This window comes from Strigops habroptila, chromosome 10 (genome assembly GCF_004027225.2).
Source record: "Strigops habroptila isolate Jane chromosome 10, bStrHab1.2.pri, whole genome shotgun sequence".
NCBI lineage: Eukaryota > Metazoa > Chordata > Aves > Psittaciformes > Psittacidae > Strigops > Strigops habroptila.
In genome coordinates, this window is record NC_046359.1 from 30584104 (window position 1) to 30601840 (window position 17737).

General features: G+C 46.4%; 1 protein-coding gene across 3 annotated transcripts in view; it reads right to left on the bottom strand.

The window, feature by feature from the left end:
- SYNDIG1 (synapse differentiation inducing 1) overlaps positions 1-11753 on the bottom strand; it is a 66697-nt gene extending 54944 nt beyond the window's left edge. Inside the window, exon 1 of one of the 3 annotated variants that reach the window (XR_003993423.1) lies at positions 3964-4223. The gene's annotated coding sequence lies outside the window, so the exon portion shown is untranslated. Of the gene's footprint in view, positions 1-3963; positions 4259-11630 lie in introns of those variants that run through there. The other 2 variants (XM_030499121.1, XM_030499120.1) reach the window with 2 other exon arrangements.
- Positions 11754-17737: the final 5984 nt, after the last annotated feature.

The following is a 17737-nucleotide window of genomic DNA, read 5'->3' on the forward strand; positions in this document are numbered from 1 at the left end:
GATCACAGCATCACCCAGGCCTCTTGCTCTGCCTGCACCAACTCCAGTGCTTCCCTTCGACCCAAAACCCCTGTTTAACTGTGTTTTTAGCCAGGCTGGCCCATAGACAGCAGCACCCAGATGTGGCTCCAGGACTGGCCCTACTAAACTTGTTCAAGTCTCATTCCTGATGGGCAGCCAAGCACCCACACAACCGTTGTCATACACCCTGCATACACCCTGCTCATCTGGCTCTACTCTCATTCCCACATTGTATGCGAAAAGCAAAGCAGGACAAGATGCCAGCCTCACACTTGTTCTGCACGTAACACACCAATACTATGCTCTAGGCTGGGATTTGAGGTGTTCCTGAAGCAGGAATGATAAATAAACAGAGGACAGAACAGGAGCACAGCCTCATGGTGCAGGCTTGGTGCAAAATGAAGGTTCCCATGACATCCTGCCCCAAGCAAAGCACCCCAGGGCTGTCAATCACTTTGCTAGAAGAAGGCTTCTGTGATAGTGTAAAATTGCCAGTGCCAGTTCATCAGGGCAAGGATGATTCAATTAAGCAGCCACTGCTGGGGCAATAAAATCAGCCTTGCTTCATCAGGCTCCAGAAGAATTGCAGAGCCAGGAATACGCTGTGGGACACAAGCTTTATAGGGTGATTCAGACGTAGCCAGACTGGTAGCTGGAGGCAGACAGGGAAACACTGAAAAGTAGTGTCAGTGGGCGTAGATTGACCTTTACAGGCCTTTTTTAATCCCATACTCATCCCTCCCTGCAGAAATCAGAGTTGAAATGAATAATGGGGCCCATTAGACTTGGGGCATTACCAGAGCCTGAAGAAAAATCCTATAACCTCCTCCCTCTGGGAGGAGAGCAACCATAGGATCAAGGTGATTTCTCTATGGGAGGCACAGGCATCTGGCTGGCTGCAGATTAACTCACCATTGCCTCCACACTCTTGCAAGCCACATACAGTGGGGAGAAGGGATATGGTTTTGTTGCAGAGAGCACAAGAATAGGAGCTGGAAGGCTTTAATTAAGCTATGATTGTCTTCCAAGCAAATTGTCCAGTTCAAGCTCCATTTCAGAGCTCTTCATTCTCCCTGGGGATTTTTAAGGGGTCCAAGCCCTCAATCCAAGCACATAAACCCCATTAAAGCACTGCTTGAATGATGCTAACTTGATGTGAACCATCAGTTTGTTCCTCCTGTGCCTCAGTGAACTGAAGTCTCAGAGCTTAAGGACAGAAATACTTCACAGCATGGATTTGGATGGATGGTTAATGAGGGAACTTTACACATTCAGGATTTATATAGATGCGTACACACAGATACACATCTAGAGGGATGCTGTGTATAAACTGGGAGTGCTAACAGCATGCATGGGCTCACACCTCTCATGTTCTGCACCACTGTTTTGAAATTCAGTCTTGGCTGGTGCAAGGAAAATAACCAGAGTTTGCCATTCTTCCCGTGTTATGACATGAAATTCAAAGCACAACATCTTTTGATTCTTAGGTGCTGTAAGTTGCACCAGCTCTACCCAAATCCTCAGGGTCATACCTGATGAGGAGCATTTTGCTGTGATCTCATTGCTCAAAGTAGTTTCCAACTTTTACGAGGGAAAGAGTACTCAGAAACCTTTGATTTGATAACCAGACATGAGCAGATACCCACACACTTGCACACAGGCACTGTTCACATTTGTCAAAGCAAAGCCACTGAACATGCAGAGTAATTTCCTCCTGTTTAAACCTCTGCAATTCTTTCCCGCTTTTTCCCAATGGCCCTGTACAAACAATAACCTGCAAAAAGTCAAATCTCCAAAGTGAAGAAAACAACATTTGGAAGTCCCAGTATGTTATCTGCAATCTTAATAACCACATAGGCAGTATTAAAAACTCTCCTGGGCAGAAGCATTTGTAGTTGTCTGCAGATAGGAATTCACAGCAAAGACAAAAACCTCTTATCCAACTATGTTGCACCATCTCTCTAACACTATCCTCAGAAGCCAAAGTGTTTTAAATTCACAAACAAGCCTTCCTCAAGTTAAATGTGTGGTGGTGGTGTCCATCTACACCAGTACTGCATTACATCTGCATTTGTACAACAAAGAGCCTCCCTGTGACTGTGAGATGGATTCCAGAGCCTATGGCACCAGTGGTGGGAGATGTCTGCTTGCCCACTTAATAAAGGAAGACTTCATTTAATTCCTACAAATGCATTTCTCCTACATACAGCTTGGCATGACCTGTAGTTACCAAGCTGCCAATAAAGTGTCACCTTGGCCAGTAAAATCAAAAGTGGCTTATTCTTTGGAGTGAGGTAATTGGAAACTAATCTGGAGAGCATCTAAATGCAGCTACTTTGAAGATGATAGCTCATTAACTATAATTAAGAGCAAGTCATTTAAATACATGAATGTAGAAAAGTGCATTCTCTGCTCTGACTGCAATAATCCCCCTGAAAGTACCAGCTAACTGGGTTTAAGAATATCAAAGCATCTTTTAATTGTTGTTAATGCCCTGTTTACGAGGGATTAATGCCTAATTATTTGTGATTTGAATACTTAAGCTCCCTGGAAAGTTTAGGGTGGGGTTTTTTTTTGGCTTCTTTCTCTCTCATTACACACTGATGCTGCAGCCTCTTGGCTCCAGTTGTTTTGAAGACGCAGCTCAACAGATTGCCCCCCAGAGGAACTCCTGCCACTACTGCTCTTATGACAGGGCAAAACCTACCATGACCACCACCAGTCCAGCACAGACCCTTGCACCTCTCCTCCTGCAGCACACTCTGGACCAGCAAGAGCTGCCAGTCCTGTTCCAGAAAAGCTTGCACTCCTGCAGTACCAATTCCAGAAAGGTCTCAATGTATTTGCCAGCCTCTTTCTATCGAATCATAGAATCAGCTGGGTTGGAAAAGACCCTCAAGATCATCAAGTCCAACCATTCCCCAGCACTGCCAAGGCCACCACTAACCCATGTCACTAAGTGTCTTGTCTACACGGTTTGTGAACACTTTCAGGGATGGTGATTCCACCACTGCCCTGGGCAGCCTGTTCCAATGCCTGACTGCTCTTTGGGAATGAAATTGTTCCTAATATCCTGTCTAAACCTCCCCTGGTGTAGCTTGAGGCTGTTTCCTCTTGTCCTGTCACTTGTAACTGGGGAGAAGAGACCAGTCACCTCCTGGCTCCACCCTCCTTTCAGGTAGTTGTAGAGAGCGATAAGGTCCCCCCCGAGACTTCTCTTCTAAGACTAAAGGTTATTCTTGATCTTCTGAAGGGTTCTCCTTGATCTCTTATGGGTTGTCTTAGGAGGATGGGGCAGCCATGGGGGACCTACCCAAGGTCATCCCTCTCTGCCACTGAATAGCAGGGACCACTCCTGCCTCCTCACCTGGACCATCCCTCTCTCCAACTTGGCTGTCACCACCAGCAAACTAAAGGATGGGAAGGAACAGAAATTCAACGCGGCGCCTCTTGAGCAGGGACACGGCAGTACAGCCGCTCTTCCCCTTCCCAGCCTAGGGGCTGCCCTGCAGAGGCAGGGTACCGGGTGCGGGGAGGGAAAGATGCTCTGCCCCGGGGAGCTGGAGGTGATTCCTCCTGGGCAAGGGAAGGGAAATGGAGCACCCCACCCACAGCTTCCCCTCCAGTGCTCCCAATCCAAACCTTGCCACTGGAAAAGCCGAATCCCTCCTTCTCTGACCCCCCCCCCTCCCCGTGCAAGACCGGGCTTGCTAATTCCGGGTCTCGGCACGGCACCGGGGCAGCACCGCGGCGGGTGTCCCCCGTGTCGGGGCAGGAGCCCGGCGGCCCCGGGGGGGCCCCAAGTCCCCGGGGCTGCCCACCGGGAACCCCCGTCCAGAGAATGGGGATGCAGAGAATGCTGGTGCATCGCTCCCTGGAGGGAATGGGACGTAATGGGAGGGGAGGGAATGGAATGGGATGGGGAAGGGGGCTGTCGCTCACCTGCAAGGTGACCCGCAGCGCGGTGCTGCCTCGCTCCTTCCCTCCCATCCGCCGGGGGCTGCAGGAGGGGCGGCCGGGGGGGACCGGCTCAGCGCCCGGCCGGGGGCACCGGCACCATCCCGGCGGCGAGGAACCGGGACCGGAGGCTGGAGACCGAGGACCGGGCAGAGCGAGCGGGTGGCGGGGCTGCACCGCCGGGCTGCACTGTGCGCTTAACTCGCGGGGAGGAGGAGGGGGAAGGGGAGGAGGGAAGGAGGAGAACCAGCCCTGCGTGGCAGCGCGGCCAACTTTCCTCCTGCAGCAGGAGCAGCATAACATCTCTCGCTGCTTACCGTCCCCGCCCCCCCCCAGCCCGGCAAAATCTCCACCTCCTCCTCCCCGAGCCTTCCTCCCAGCTTGGGGGTAGGGGGGTCTCTGCTGAGCGCCCTCCCCGGGGGTACCGGCTGCCCCCCACACCTTGCCCTGCCGAAGATACTCCTCCAGTCACCTATGTGCTGGCAGCATCCTGTGTTGCTGGCGGATGCACCAGCTGCCCAAGGCGATGGGGGGCTCCAGCAGGTCTGAGGAACTTTATTTTGTTTGTGTGTTTAATTTTTTAAGTGACAGTGTGCCAGGCTGCGTGCTGCAGCACTGAGGAGAGAGGAAAGGAAGGTATTCTCTGCCTTCCTAACCTGGGCAAAATGTGTGTGAGCTTGATTCATTCGTCCCTCTTCCCATCCCCAACAGTCCTGCTAGCCAAGCCATTGCCTAAAAGCTTCTCTGCCACTTCTTTCTAGATGCTTCAACATCTATAGCTCAAAACACTGTTGGAATATCACATGCCTGGTTTAGAGCACTGCTTGCCTTGGCCACTGCAGGTAAAGAGGCACGAGGCCTTTTTATAGAATCCCAGACTGGTTTGGGTTGGAAGGGACCTTAAAGCTCATCCAGTTCCAACCCCCTGCCACGGGCAGGGACACCTTCCACTAGACCAGGTTGCTCCAAGCCCCGTCCAGCCTGGCCTTGAACACTGCCAGGGATGAGGCAGCCACAGCTCCTCTGCACAACCTGTGCCAGCGCCTCAGCACCCTCACAGGGAAGAACTTCTTCCTAATGTCTCATCTAAAGCTACCCTCTAAATCTACCCCTCTTGTTGCCTTCACATCTCTCCCTGGGTTAAGGCTGATTTCCCTCCCTACTTGCCTATTGCTTGTTGTTATTCATACTCCCAAAATAACCCATGCCAAACCTGCACTGAAGGAGAATGTTCAAGATTTAAACCACACATGAACTAACTCGAACCTGTCCTGGGGATTTTCTGCTCTTTCCTCTCTTTCACAATATTTTAGTTCTCTTCCAAACTCCAACTTTCAGTCTACACGAGTGGTACTCAGAAAAGATTTTTCTCTCCATCTAAATATCTGGTTCATTCTTGCTCCAGACTTCAGGGAGGGTTTGTGTCTTAGAGAAAACAATTTCTTTGTTAGTGTAATAGGCACCAGGAGAGAATAAATATGTAATCAGCTGAAAAAATAACCCCAAATTATGATCACCCTGATTCTCCAAAGTGCTTTTCACCTCTCCTTTCTTGGGAATAGAAGCCTGTAAACCACAGTCATTATGCCTTTACCGACTAACACTTTTAGGAAAAAGGCTGTCTTTCTGTTCTACTTGTAAAGGAACACAACTGTAGGGGGCCTGGCTTCAACCAGATGACTTCAAGCTGCTACAGTGCAGCTACTTATACCAGGCATAAATGCTACTGACTGGTGATACCAGCTGGCTGAGATGGATGGTGGATTCCTGGTGAAATACAGTTTCTTATTGACCACAAGTATTTGTGCAATAGGAGGAAATGGGGCAATATTTCCAAAAAGATGTTACTCTTTTTTTCCCCCTTGGAATTAAAAGTAAAAAGATAAATAAACAAATACATTTATGCAGACTGGGGCAGGGAAGGGATTTTTGGGTCATCAATCACATTTTCTGGCTTCCCGGCAGCTACATCCTGCGAACCTGTTTGGGAAGTGTCAGAAGGAAACAAACAAACAAACAAAGTGTTTTCCATGCTGTTATCAAAGGGAGATTCAGTGACATCAGCAAAGTAATAATTTTCTCTAACATCATTTCTCCACCTTTTCCATTCTCGCACCAAACTAGATCACATTCTTCATTCAGTCCGGGAAGACCATGGGCCTTTGTGTCCGTGAGGAAACCAGGCCTCATTTGTTTGAGTTTTGCAGCAGAAACAAGAAAATCTCAGTGGAGCAATCCCAAGCCAACACCCGCAGTGGTTGTAACTGTTGTTCCAGACCTTCACCCTCTTTTCTTGTCAACTTCTTCTCGTGCCAAAAACCACCCAAGAAGGAGCTTACCAGTGTTCTGACTAGTGTTAATCATGCCCCTTCCCTAAGCTTGCCATAAATTGGCCTATTCCTGACACTGGAAAGCTAATGACTACACCTGATTTGATTTTGCTATTTGATCATCCACCTTGTACCCTGCTGATTTTTGGAGAAAGATTTTCAAAAGACCAATAGAAAGGGGCTTTTGGTGAGGTGAATAGCAGCAGACTAGTTTGTGATTTGGGATTTCTCCAGCAACATCACTGAGAGTCCTCTTCAACACCTGATAAACTTGCGCAGTGCATCCTTAATGCATTGTGCCAACACATTTCACAGCTTCTTGGGTGGGAAGAAATTGGGGAGATTCATGCTATGTGTCTAGCAATGGTCACTAACCCCTTCTTTCTGGTTCTAAAGGCACTTTTCATACCCCCTGCGCTGATGCAGGTGCACCTCAATAGGAAAGGTTCTGTGTAGACAGAAGCACAAAGCCCTGCAGTGACAGAGAGCAGCGTGAAGAGGTTGGGAAGCGACAAGGCAGGGGAGGAGGAGAAGTCCACCTCCCTTGGGCCTGATAGCTGCTGGAGGCTCACTTGAGCTGCTTGCTATTCTAAGTTTATGCCAGCAACCTGCTAGGACAAAGTACATAGCAACCAGGGACCTCTTCTTGCTTTATGAACTGGGATCTGAGTAATTGCTCCCCAGGGCCTCTGAACAAGGCTTAGCTGTGGCCTGAGCTCCTGGGAAGCTTCTATTCAAAGACCTGGTGAATAATAAGAACAAGATTAATCTTTGCAAAGAGGAAGAGTGGAAGGCAAGGCTGCTTAGTGCACAGGGAGGGATGGGAGGGATGCAGGGCAGCCTAGGTTGGCATGGGAGTCTCCATGGGTCCTGCTGTCTTTGAAGAGCTAGGGATTTGGGAGTCATCAAGGCAGGATGTAAAGAGGAAATGCCAACTGGAAACAGAAATTACCAGATATGTACAAACAACTGTTCCTGCAATGCAGGGTTTGGCAGAAGTTAAGGAAAGGATGAGACTTTGCAGGCATATATTATTATAGCTCCAGGGAAATAATTTCACAGCTGGCTGCTCTGATTGGGGCTGTTACAATGACTTACACTGACCAAGCTATTTGACCACTAGCTCCAGTGTAACCACCCTAAATCACAACTCTGGGTTGGAGAGACAGAGTCCTGATTGACTGCCTGCTTTTTGCTCCCCTGCATGTTCTGCAGGACCATTAGCAGTCACTCTGTGAGAACACTTGGAGACAGAACTGCTCTGAAAGCCTTCTGGCCAAAACCCCCTGGGAGGCATCATAGTGTGGGAGCAGGAAAGAGTCCCTGTCTGGAAACCACATGTGAAATGCTGCAGGAAGTGAGGACAAGCTTTGTGATGCCACGAGGATTTGGGGAGCATCCTTAGCTGGTACATCTGCTGATGGGCTAAAATGCTCACAGGAGCTGGTGGGAGAAATGCTAGGCTGTGGTCCTTAGCTGTGCAAGCAAAGTCTGAGGGTCTCGGTGTGCTGTATGCTCTCGCAGGTCCAGGACACCCCGAATAGGAAAACGGAAAGACAGTGACCTGCAAGTGCATCCCTGGGCTCTAGGAAGAGCAGCAGCACCACCTATCACCAGAGAAGGAAGAAGGAGAGAAGACGGACCAAGTGCTACTCCTTCTCGCTGTTCACAGTACGAGATTGAAGCCCAGTCCCTCTAGATTACCAAAGAAATTTACTTCCTCCAGCAGAATCATAGAATACCCTGGGTTACATCTTTCCCTGCAAGCTTTCTGCTAAAGGCTCTTGCTGTGTCTGTGGATGGCTCCTTATTTATCTAGCATCCTTCACCGCAGAGGAAACAAAATGCCACTTAATACCTCTAAAGCAACAGCTGGGTGGTTGACTGTCCCCTGAGGTCAACTTTTGTCTGCCAAAAATCCTGGCACCATAGGTACTGGTGTAGCCTGAACCACCTTTCACTTGATGATAATTCAGAGTGATGGTACAGAGCAATCAGGAAGTAGCCCAAAATCTGTAATCTCTTCCTGCCAAAGGCAAGAAGAATCTTTCCATTTAATTGGATTAGACCTCAAAGGCATAGCCAGGAGTGCTTTTAGCTTTCTGGGAAAGAAAAAAGGGTTAGCTGAGATGGCTGAGCTGAACTTTGTGCTGATTTGCTTGCTGGTAGTTCTGAAATAAGAATGAAAATGGAAGGTTGGATTAAGCCAAGCTGAGCATTTTGTTTCTTATTCTGTATTTATGGCAAATGGAAAAGTAATATATATGTATATTTTCATATTTTTTTTAGTTGGGTGAACCATGTAGCTTAGCTCAAAATAAAATGTTTAATTGCTTTGAACTCTTCTTTGCTCTTATAAACTGGGTATGGGCACTTACTTGCAACAGAGGAAGAATCTAGTGGTAGTTGCTGCTCCTCTTTACCTAACCTGCATTAAGAAAGTGCGGCTGCGAGATATCCTCTGCTAGGAGGATGAAGTAAACAAGGTGTGGGTCTTTACAGCTGGTACTAAATCAGTTTGGAAGGACCTGTTCCAAAAGTGAGACAGGGCCATCTTTTTACATACACAAGTCCTCAGCCCAGTTCAGTCTGCAGAAGGGGTTGTCTGTATCTTCTTGGCTCTAGATGAGTTACATGAACTGAGATCAAGTGACCCAGTTTTTCATATGTCCAGGAGCTGAGAGACTCGGAAGTTCGGGGGGGGGGGGAGGGAGATAAAAAAATCACATTGCTTTTATTTTGCCATCTGTGCCTCGTCTCCCTGCATGCAGGTCTCATGTTTGAACTTTTTGGGATGCTTCCAGGAAGCCTTACAGCAAGGGCTGGCACTGATGCTTCCCTATTCATAAGGCAGCTCCTTGACCAGTATGGACGGCTCCAAGGGAGAGGGACCTGTATCATTTCTGTACTGCCTTGCATTGCTGGCCTTCTGAGGTAGCCAGGAAAGGCATAGGTTAGTGCTAATTGAGATGTGGCCATCTGTCAGACAGGAAATATGCCAAGGCCACCTTGTGATTTTTTTTATGAGGGAAGGAACCGGTCATTGGTGACAATATTTAGGTGCCACAGACCTTGAACAAACTCAGACAATCTGAGATGATAAAGGTTCCCTTTGGATACATTGGGGATCTCCTGAGTTGCTTCACTTTAAATGCCTTTTCACCTGCTGTGAAACTGCAGCAGAGCTGCTTTAAGTCAGATGCTTCTTTGCAGCTGAGTGCCACAAAAATTGAACTGTTATTTGTGTTTCTCAGTATTTCCGTGGCTCCCAGTATTTAGGGACATGTATATAAACATGGTAAGAGACGTCCTTTCCCCAAGATCTGATACTTTAACCAGCTAGGACAGGAAAAGTGGGGAGTAGAGGGAAGCATCTAGTCCCACTGAAGGTCTCAGACCTAGATTTGGGCATATTGATGTCTGACTGGGTAGGCATTAATTAAATGAAATGAATTGCAGGTTGCCACACTGGGCTGATTCAGCCACTTAAAGACAGATGAAGCCCTCTGTCATTCAGATAGCATCAATGGACTTTGCACAAGACATCTGAGAGAGCAGTGGTTGGAGGCAGGAGGATGTCCCAGTGGTTAGGGAGCTTGGTGCGCCCTATGAGTCTGATTTCTACCTTGGCAACTGTGATTCAAGGAGAGTGCCAGTCCCTTTTCTTGCTGCCTGCAGTCTACATAGCCTGGGTGAAACCTCATAGCTTAGAAGCCTCGAGCATCTGTGCATGAAGGACACGATGGTTTCCAAATTCTCCATCATCCTGCAGATTTAAACTAGTTGGTGCCTGTCCTGGAACATTAGGAGAGTGCTCTGTGGTTGGCAAGAAACTAATGAAAAAGCCTTTTCCTTTCTGCACTAACAGACCGTGAAAACAAAGAGAAGTTCAGATTCCCAACTCCAGTCTCCTGCTGCAGCTCCCATGGCAAGGATGCAGTCCCACTGCTCCTCAGGATATCTGCCAAGAGCTTGCAGAGGATGAAACCTGTAAAGGCATGCAGGCAAATGACAGGACCTGGTCTCAGGCTTGGCTACCCAGACAGACCACAGGCAAGGAGAGAAGATGCTGAACATAAGGAATAATGGAATGAGAAGCTGATGGAAGTTACGGATAGCTCCATGAGAAACGATCAGGTTTCACAGGCGGGGAGAAAGATGCTGATATCAAAAGTTGTGGAGGGACAAACTGGAGGGGACAGGCCAAAATGATAGGACATTATGGTTAGTAAGTAGTGTAGTTGAGGAGAGATGGCTTGAATGCTCCTTAATGAATGGTCCCACAAGCATTTCACTAGATCCACTAAAGGAATTTATCCATCTGGCTGATAAATACCTAGTTGCCAGGAATGCTCATTAAATTAACTGATGCCACCTTAGAATGCAGAGGGGAACATAAATTTATCTTTCTTATTAATTTCCATGTGCTTACCTGCCTTTTATATATGATGCAGGGTTGTTCTCCCCTGCAGTAGCTGTTAAAGTGAGAGGTAGGGTTTTTCACAAAGAAAATATCCTAACAAATATCCTAGGGATGCTCTGGCAATTCTCTGCTTGCCCTGTGCAGTGCGGGAAGCCTTGGAGGTACTAGTTCTCATGCCGTGTTCAGAGTGCTGTAGCCATGGCACGATTCATATGGGTAGGGATGTGTACAGGGAAGCTTTTCAGGAAATCTGGAGCCTCAAAGATCTCTATCTTTTTCTAAGAGAAAAAAAGGCAACCTTTTATCTCTTGTCCTTTCTGTCCATGGGAAGAGGTCTGGATCCCAAACTGCCTGTCCTTTTCATCTTGCTTATCCAGTGTCCCCAGAATCAGATCTTTTTCCCACAACAGGGAGGGGATCACCTGTGGCTTATAGTTCTCTGCTGTCTCTTTGTATATTCTTATAGCAAGCAGAGTTTTGAGATCTCTTCTCACGAAAGAGATCTATAGCGGAAAAGGAAGACATTTGCTGCGTAAAGACAATATTAAAGGAAGTCAAGCCTTTGGTCTTCAAGGAAGATCTCCCTGCTGAAATCAGTGGAGGGTTGTGCTTCCAAATTAATTGCATGCTTCTGTCCTTAGCATCTGGGCATAGAATCAAAAGCGATGAGCCAAAAAAGCAGCACTGAGCTGCTCAGGCGAACAGTCACCATCAATAATGAGAAATACTAGGACAAGTACTCTTTGAAATTCAAATCACAAGGAGCATCATTTAAAAGGGAACTCAGGAGAAGCAGAAATACCATGCAGCACACATTCATTGTCATGCATGTGACAAAATCCTCTGTATTGCTGTTACTTAGCATCATTAAATGTATTCCCATATTATTAATGCCATACCTGTGATGAAGTAATTAAACTGGCAGCCCATTTCTTCTGAACTAGAGGCCAGGCCTTCAGCTGGTGTAAATCAGAACAGCTCCACTGCAGAGACTTGGATTTACAACAGGTTGGGGAGCTGAGCCATTGCTTCTAAAAAGGGAGAGCTGAAAAATGAAGTCAAACCCATCACCACTATATGTTGTTTCTTCTGCCCCAGAAGAAGGATAAGCCAGGCTTGAGTCCCTGCTGATCTGGAACCACTCCCAAAGCACACTGCAGGCAATCTGTAAACTCCTCCCAGCAGATTTAACAAATTAAATTGGGAAGGTTAAATATTTAATAACATGCTAGTGATTTCTTCCAAATGGGCACACTTAGTCGCTGCTATATCCTATCTCTTTCGTAGCCAAACTCATCAGAAATACTCACAAATCTGTTTTGACAGAAATGTTGTATTATGTCTGCAGGAGAAGAACTGATATAGAGTTCATCACCCTGCCCTCCCCTTTCAAGCTGTCTAGCCACAGCTGCCATTTGCCCACCTTCCATGCCCCATCCCTGGCAGTGTTCAAGGCCAGGTTGAACGGGGCTTGGAGCAACCTGCTCTAGTGGAAGGTGTCCCTGCCTGTGGCAGGGGTTTGGAACTAGGTGAGCTTTAAGGTCCCTTTCAGCCCAGACCAATCTGTGATTCTATGATTCCAGCTCGGCTCCTGATGTACTCATACTTTCACAACAGCAGGAGGACTCCATAACACCTTTCACATCATCATCCCAAATGGCAAGTCTGGTCCCTGGACAGGAGAAACATTCAAGTGCATGACTGCAATGATAGTATGGCCCTTTCAGACTTTGGGTGTCCTGATGCCAGACACATCATTATTCTCTTAATCTTTTGCTCCTTAGTGTAATTCTAGGCAAAATTTCCCCTGGATTTGCCTTACATGCATCCACTTCAAAATAGCAGCTTCTTCCCACATTCATGGGGCTAATCAATTAAACATGCTTTGGATGGATAACACATTTTGTACTTTTGACCTCCAAATGTCTGCCTTTTTGGTGCTAGATCACTGACAATCCTTTTCTTTTTCTTTCTTCTCCCATTGACAGGATACCAATATATTACACCAGTTTTTCTGGGTGCTTTGTAAATTTTTCTTTGCTCAATTAGTGCAGATTCTTTCCTACAAAATAACCTGTCTCCATTAAATGCTTCTTGCCTGCAGACAGTTAGCCTACTAGCTTTAACCATCTCTTCTAATCTACCTGTTCTATAAATTACTGGAATCACTGAGACAGTACAACTCTTCTTTCTTACATTTCTGTAAGAAAGAACAGCAGGAAGGCAGAGACAGTTTAAACTTTGGGATTTATGTCAGTCATTGCTTCATAAATAATGGATCATAATAATATAGAAACACTTACTTGGGGGGGGTGGAGTTTAGTCCAAAAAATCTCCTTCACTCCAGGGAAATGCAGAGCTGGGCCCCACAGGGATATTTTCTGCAGCAGACTATACTGGGCATACAAAATGCAGAAACCAGCACAGTCTCCTCAAGATGATTGACAGAGCAAAGTTACTGAATCCAAACAGTATGTACAACCCAGCTCTAACATCAATGCTGGCCAGTCAAAACTTCCTGGGATATGGTAGTGCCATCACTTCAAGCTCTTGTAATTTCCAACTACAACACACCTACAGTAAGTCAAGTCATTTGCACTTAATGTAAACGAGCTTTAGCTGGGGTGGATTAGCATGGCTGATGAGATTAGGCTGGTTTTCTTCAGGCAATAGCCTACGGCCCACAGCCCTATCTAACACTACTTTTGAAAAGCATAAAATGTAAGAGCAATGGGCTTTACATTTACACAGAAAGCATGTATGACTGTATTCTCATTGTTCCTTATGCCAAAGACTTGGACACACCTTGCAGAGACTGTGGTTTCAGGTGATTTATTTAGGGTTTATGTCTTGTCCGCCTTTGTTTTCTGTCTGAACACCTCCTCTTCCATCATTATAATGACTTCATTCTGGAGGTACCTAGGAATTTCGGTGGGGTCATTCTCTGGGACACACTGAAAACCAAACTGGCTCATTTTCAGGCCCAGTGAGAAAGGTGGGATGAGAAGGTACTCAAACATCCTGCAAAGCATCCTGAGGAAATCCTTATCTTTCATCCCTGTGAACATCTGAAGCTTCAAGGAAAATGTTCACTGAAAAGGCAAATGTAAAGAGTGCCGAGGCGTTCACACTTCGATGAGTGTGTGCCTTTGGTGTGTGAGAGAGGGTCTTTCTCCTCCCACTACTGCTTTGCTGCTGAAGAATGTCACACCTTGGCTTCTTCAAACACGGATTTTCCAAGTGTCTCAAGTACCAGCTGCAGTATTCACTGAAAATCACTTGCCAGCATTCCTTGCTGGCAAGGACACTATCCTTCCCCCATTGAGGGAAATGGTAGAGCAGGGTCATGGATTTCTTTAATTCCCTTGGACCTGGAGGTCTGCAGTTTGCTCAGCAATGACCCTTGAGGATAGTTTTGTTCCAGATGTAATCTTCAGGGAAGACAAATTGTTGGCTGCCTGATATAGCCAAGATAGAGGGAGGTACCCACAAGGCCTTTTCCATTGGTTAGAACATCTCTTTGGGGTGGTGCTTTTGGTGAGTTTCAGAGATCTGAAAGCAGGGCTGGATGCACGTAAGTGTGCGTCATCCAGAAACACAGGCTGCTTTCTGATCAGTACTTTGTACTGCTCAAGTCTTGCTCTCTGGTTTGCAGTCTGGGTTAAGTACAGTTGTGCTGGTTTATACCTGGCAAATACTATTAGAAACTTCTGTGTTGTGTCTCCAGCCTCATCTAGTTGTTCCTCTGGCCTTTCAGTGTCTTGGATCGGCATTGGGAGGATAATATCTGATGGATCTATCTGATGGATCTTCATGTGTGATGCCCAGCTGCAATGCATGCTATATATACCTTTCACAGGGAGCTTGCCCATAGCAACCATTCAGAGCCTGTCTGGCAGATATTTCCCCAAGAAACATTGCTTGAGGCTAATATAAGTATTTTCCCAAATGGAACCTCAGTACGTTCTGCCTGATTTTTTCTTATACACCAACTCTTGAATCTTGGTCTGAGTTCAATAAAGAGACCAAGGGAGACACAGCTGTGATCACAAAGCATTTGTGTGTGGCTTCCAGATGCTGTGCCAGCTTGCCAGAGAAATCGCATAATTTGCATCTTTTGTGAGATCATACTGACACTGATGATTCTTGGGCTGCTTGTTACCTGTTCTAAAACCCAGGCCACAGCCGTAGAGTCTGCCCAAGCTGAAGATACACTCTGCCTGTTTTCCTGTTGTGATGATTAAGCCAAAGGGAATTCTTCTTTCCATCTGCTGTTGTATTCATGCGAAGGTCCTGCAGCACATGTAGCAGGTTATTTAAGCTGCTGCTGCCTTGTGCACTGCCTCTTTGACCATGGAACGGAAAGCAAGTTTCCTGTCTATGAAGGCAGCATGTAAAGGGCAACTGAGTCCTTGGTGTCTCTCTGCCAATGGCTGTACGCCATACAGCACACATGGCTGATCAGCAGGAGTCAAACTGCATTGTTCTGGGTGGTGTTCACGAGTCAGCAGCAGCTGATTTCTGGCCAGGAGAAACTGGACATTGCTGTCCCTGGAGCAGACATGGCTGTGACTAGAGGACAGCTGCTGCAGCCCAAGAGCAGGGATCTCAGAGCATCCTCCCTTTCACCCTGCTGGGATCTTGCTAGATCCCCTGCCTCTCCAAAGCAGCACACAGGGTGTGACTGTGGCTGATTCAACAGCGCGGGCTTGTATCTCCACTGAAACAGTCACACTCCGTTGTTCAACAAAACTGCAGACTTGTCAGTTCCCCCACTCCTGTTCTTTCTCATGTCCCTTATGAATATGATGGGTAGTACAGGTCAGTGAGAAGAAAGGGAGACATCTTCAGTAACCTTGCACTGTGAAAACAGACCCTTACTCCCTGCCTTGAGCTGGCTGTGAATCTGTAACATGCTTGACCCAGTTTTTTCTTGATAAGTTTTATGTAGTTAGATCTTTGTAGTGGGACCTTGCCTACTACATTCTTTAAGAAGCATAAACTGGGTAAGACTGCCTGTTAGCCAGAGTCCTCACAAGAACATGAATAGATTTGACAACATTACTTGGGATAGTGATTGTGATGAAGTGGAGAGTGGCAGAAGGGTCTCTTGAGCAAGTGGTTTGCAAAACAGCAAAGAAATCCAATGTCAACTGGAAAGAAATTTAAACATGGGAAAGTAATCCATGCAGTATATGCTTACTAGCACTAGTGGTGTCCATCATTTCTTACAATCCCAGGTGCCCCATGGAACAGGTTTTTCAAAAGGCAAAGAGAAGCCCAGGGTCAGGCAGCATCCTGTCTCTTATCAAAACCTTTTTTTATGCAGGGTCCTCATATACACTTCATGAACAGTGATAAATGAAATATCCCATCTTCGTTTGGCTTTTATTTTCATTTAATTTACTTGTGATCCTACAGCTTCTGCTTTATTTTTGGTCCTTATTTCTTTCACAGCATCCAGAATACATCAGCTTTGTCAGTATGACCTGCTCCTGTATCTCACACTCTGACAATCACCTAGAGAATCTCACGTTCACAGCTGTTTATTGTGGTACCGATAAAAACCCTCTCCATCCTTCCTTTGATAAATTATTCATGGTTTTCCACTTCTTCTTAATTAAAGAAAAAAGAAACGTACAAATTCTCCTTATGACATTCTCTTTTACCAACAGTTCTTCACTATGTACCTCATTTGTTGTCTTTCTAATACGTGCCTCCAGTGGGATTATGCTCCTTCACCAAAGTTTTGGCCTGTCAGTTTTCTACTGTTTATGCAGTTCTTAAATGTTCCTGTCATATCTTAACCCTGCTGGCTTTTCTCTTCGTCTTTCCCAGCAATATGTAACCTGCTCTCGCTTGAGTACATGGTCATTAGCATACACAGCACGGCGGCTGCTGCTGCTGTTATTCTCATTATTACCATAATGGCTGGGGCTAGAAGTGAGAAGCAGCTTTAGGCACTGTACAAACGCGGACAATCCCTGACGCAAAGAAAAAGCTGTAGCATTGTTCAAAATAATTCTGAAATCATTCTTGTGAGTATCCTAATCTCCGTTTAAAAATATTCATTTTTACCCATCAGAAAGCTGCTACCAAATGTGATCTGTTCAGCCCTCAAGTTTTTTGGCAGAGTTGACTATTTGCATTAGCTCTTCCTCACCACCTCACTCTGCAGCCAGTTTTAGTGACCACATTGCAGCTACAGCTGGTGAATCCCCACAAGACTTCACTAGCTAGGGGTTTCCTATGTGCTTTGGGGAATCCAGCCATGTATTAAGTATTGCAATAACAACATATGGATTCCCAGCTTTTTGAGAAACCCAGCCTTCATTTCATAGTTGTACAGTACCCCTTGTCCACCCCTTGTGCAAACAACTAGGTCTGCTAGGTTGGCTTTTAACACCATTTTGGTCTTGAGATCAGATCTTCACCTTGGAAAGGCATTTATTCCCAGCCAGCCACAATAAATCAGGAAGCTGAAGTCATGCGCTCATTCTGCTTGATCCACTGTCAGCAGAGGGACACAGCACCAAGCCCCAGTGAGCCGGATATAGTTTGCATTTTGACATCTTGCCAGCACTGATCTGCACAGGAGATCAAAGGCAGTGGCTCAGATACAGAAGCAGCTTGTAAACAATCAGGCTGTGCTCGTTAATACTTATTGATTACATTGTTTTCTTCTTAATTCATCAGGAGTTTGTCTATATTGAGTCATCCTATAGAAGCCTGGATGGGCCACTGTGGCATAGAGGAGCATGCTTTTGAGCCTTAGATGGTAATATAACTTGGGGCTGGCACCTAGGGCAGATGTGAAAGCAGCATCAACAGGCCTACAGTGTAAGCAATAAAACATGAAATGTGGATGGAGCATGATTTCTAAGCTTGAGGATTAGAGGGTAGAAGCGCAGAAAAGGGCTCCCTGGCTCTCAGGGAGACTGGCACCGGACCAGGATCTTCTGGTCCTTCTATCAGCAGGAGTTTGGTATCTCCATGCTTCCCCACG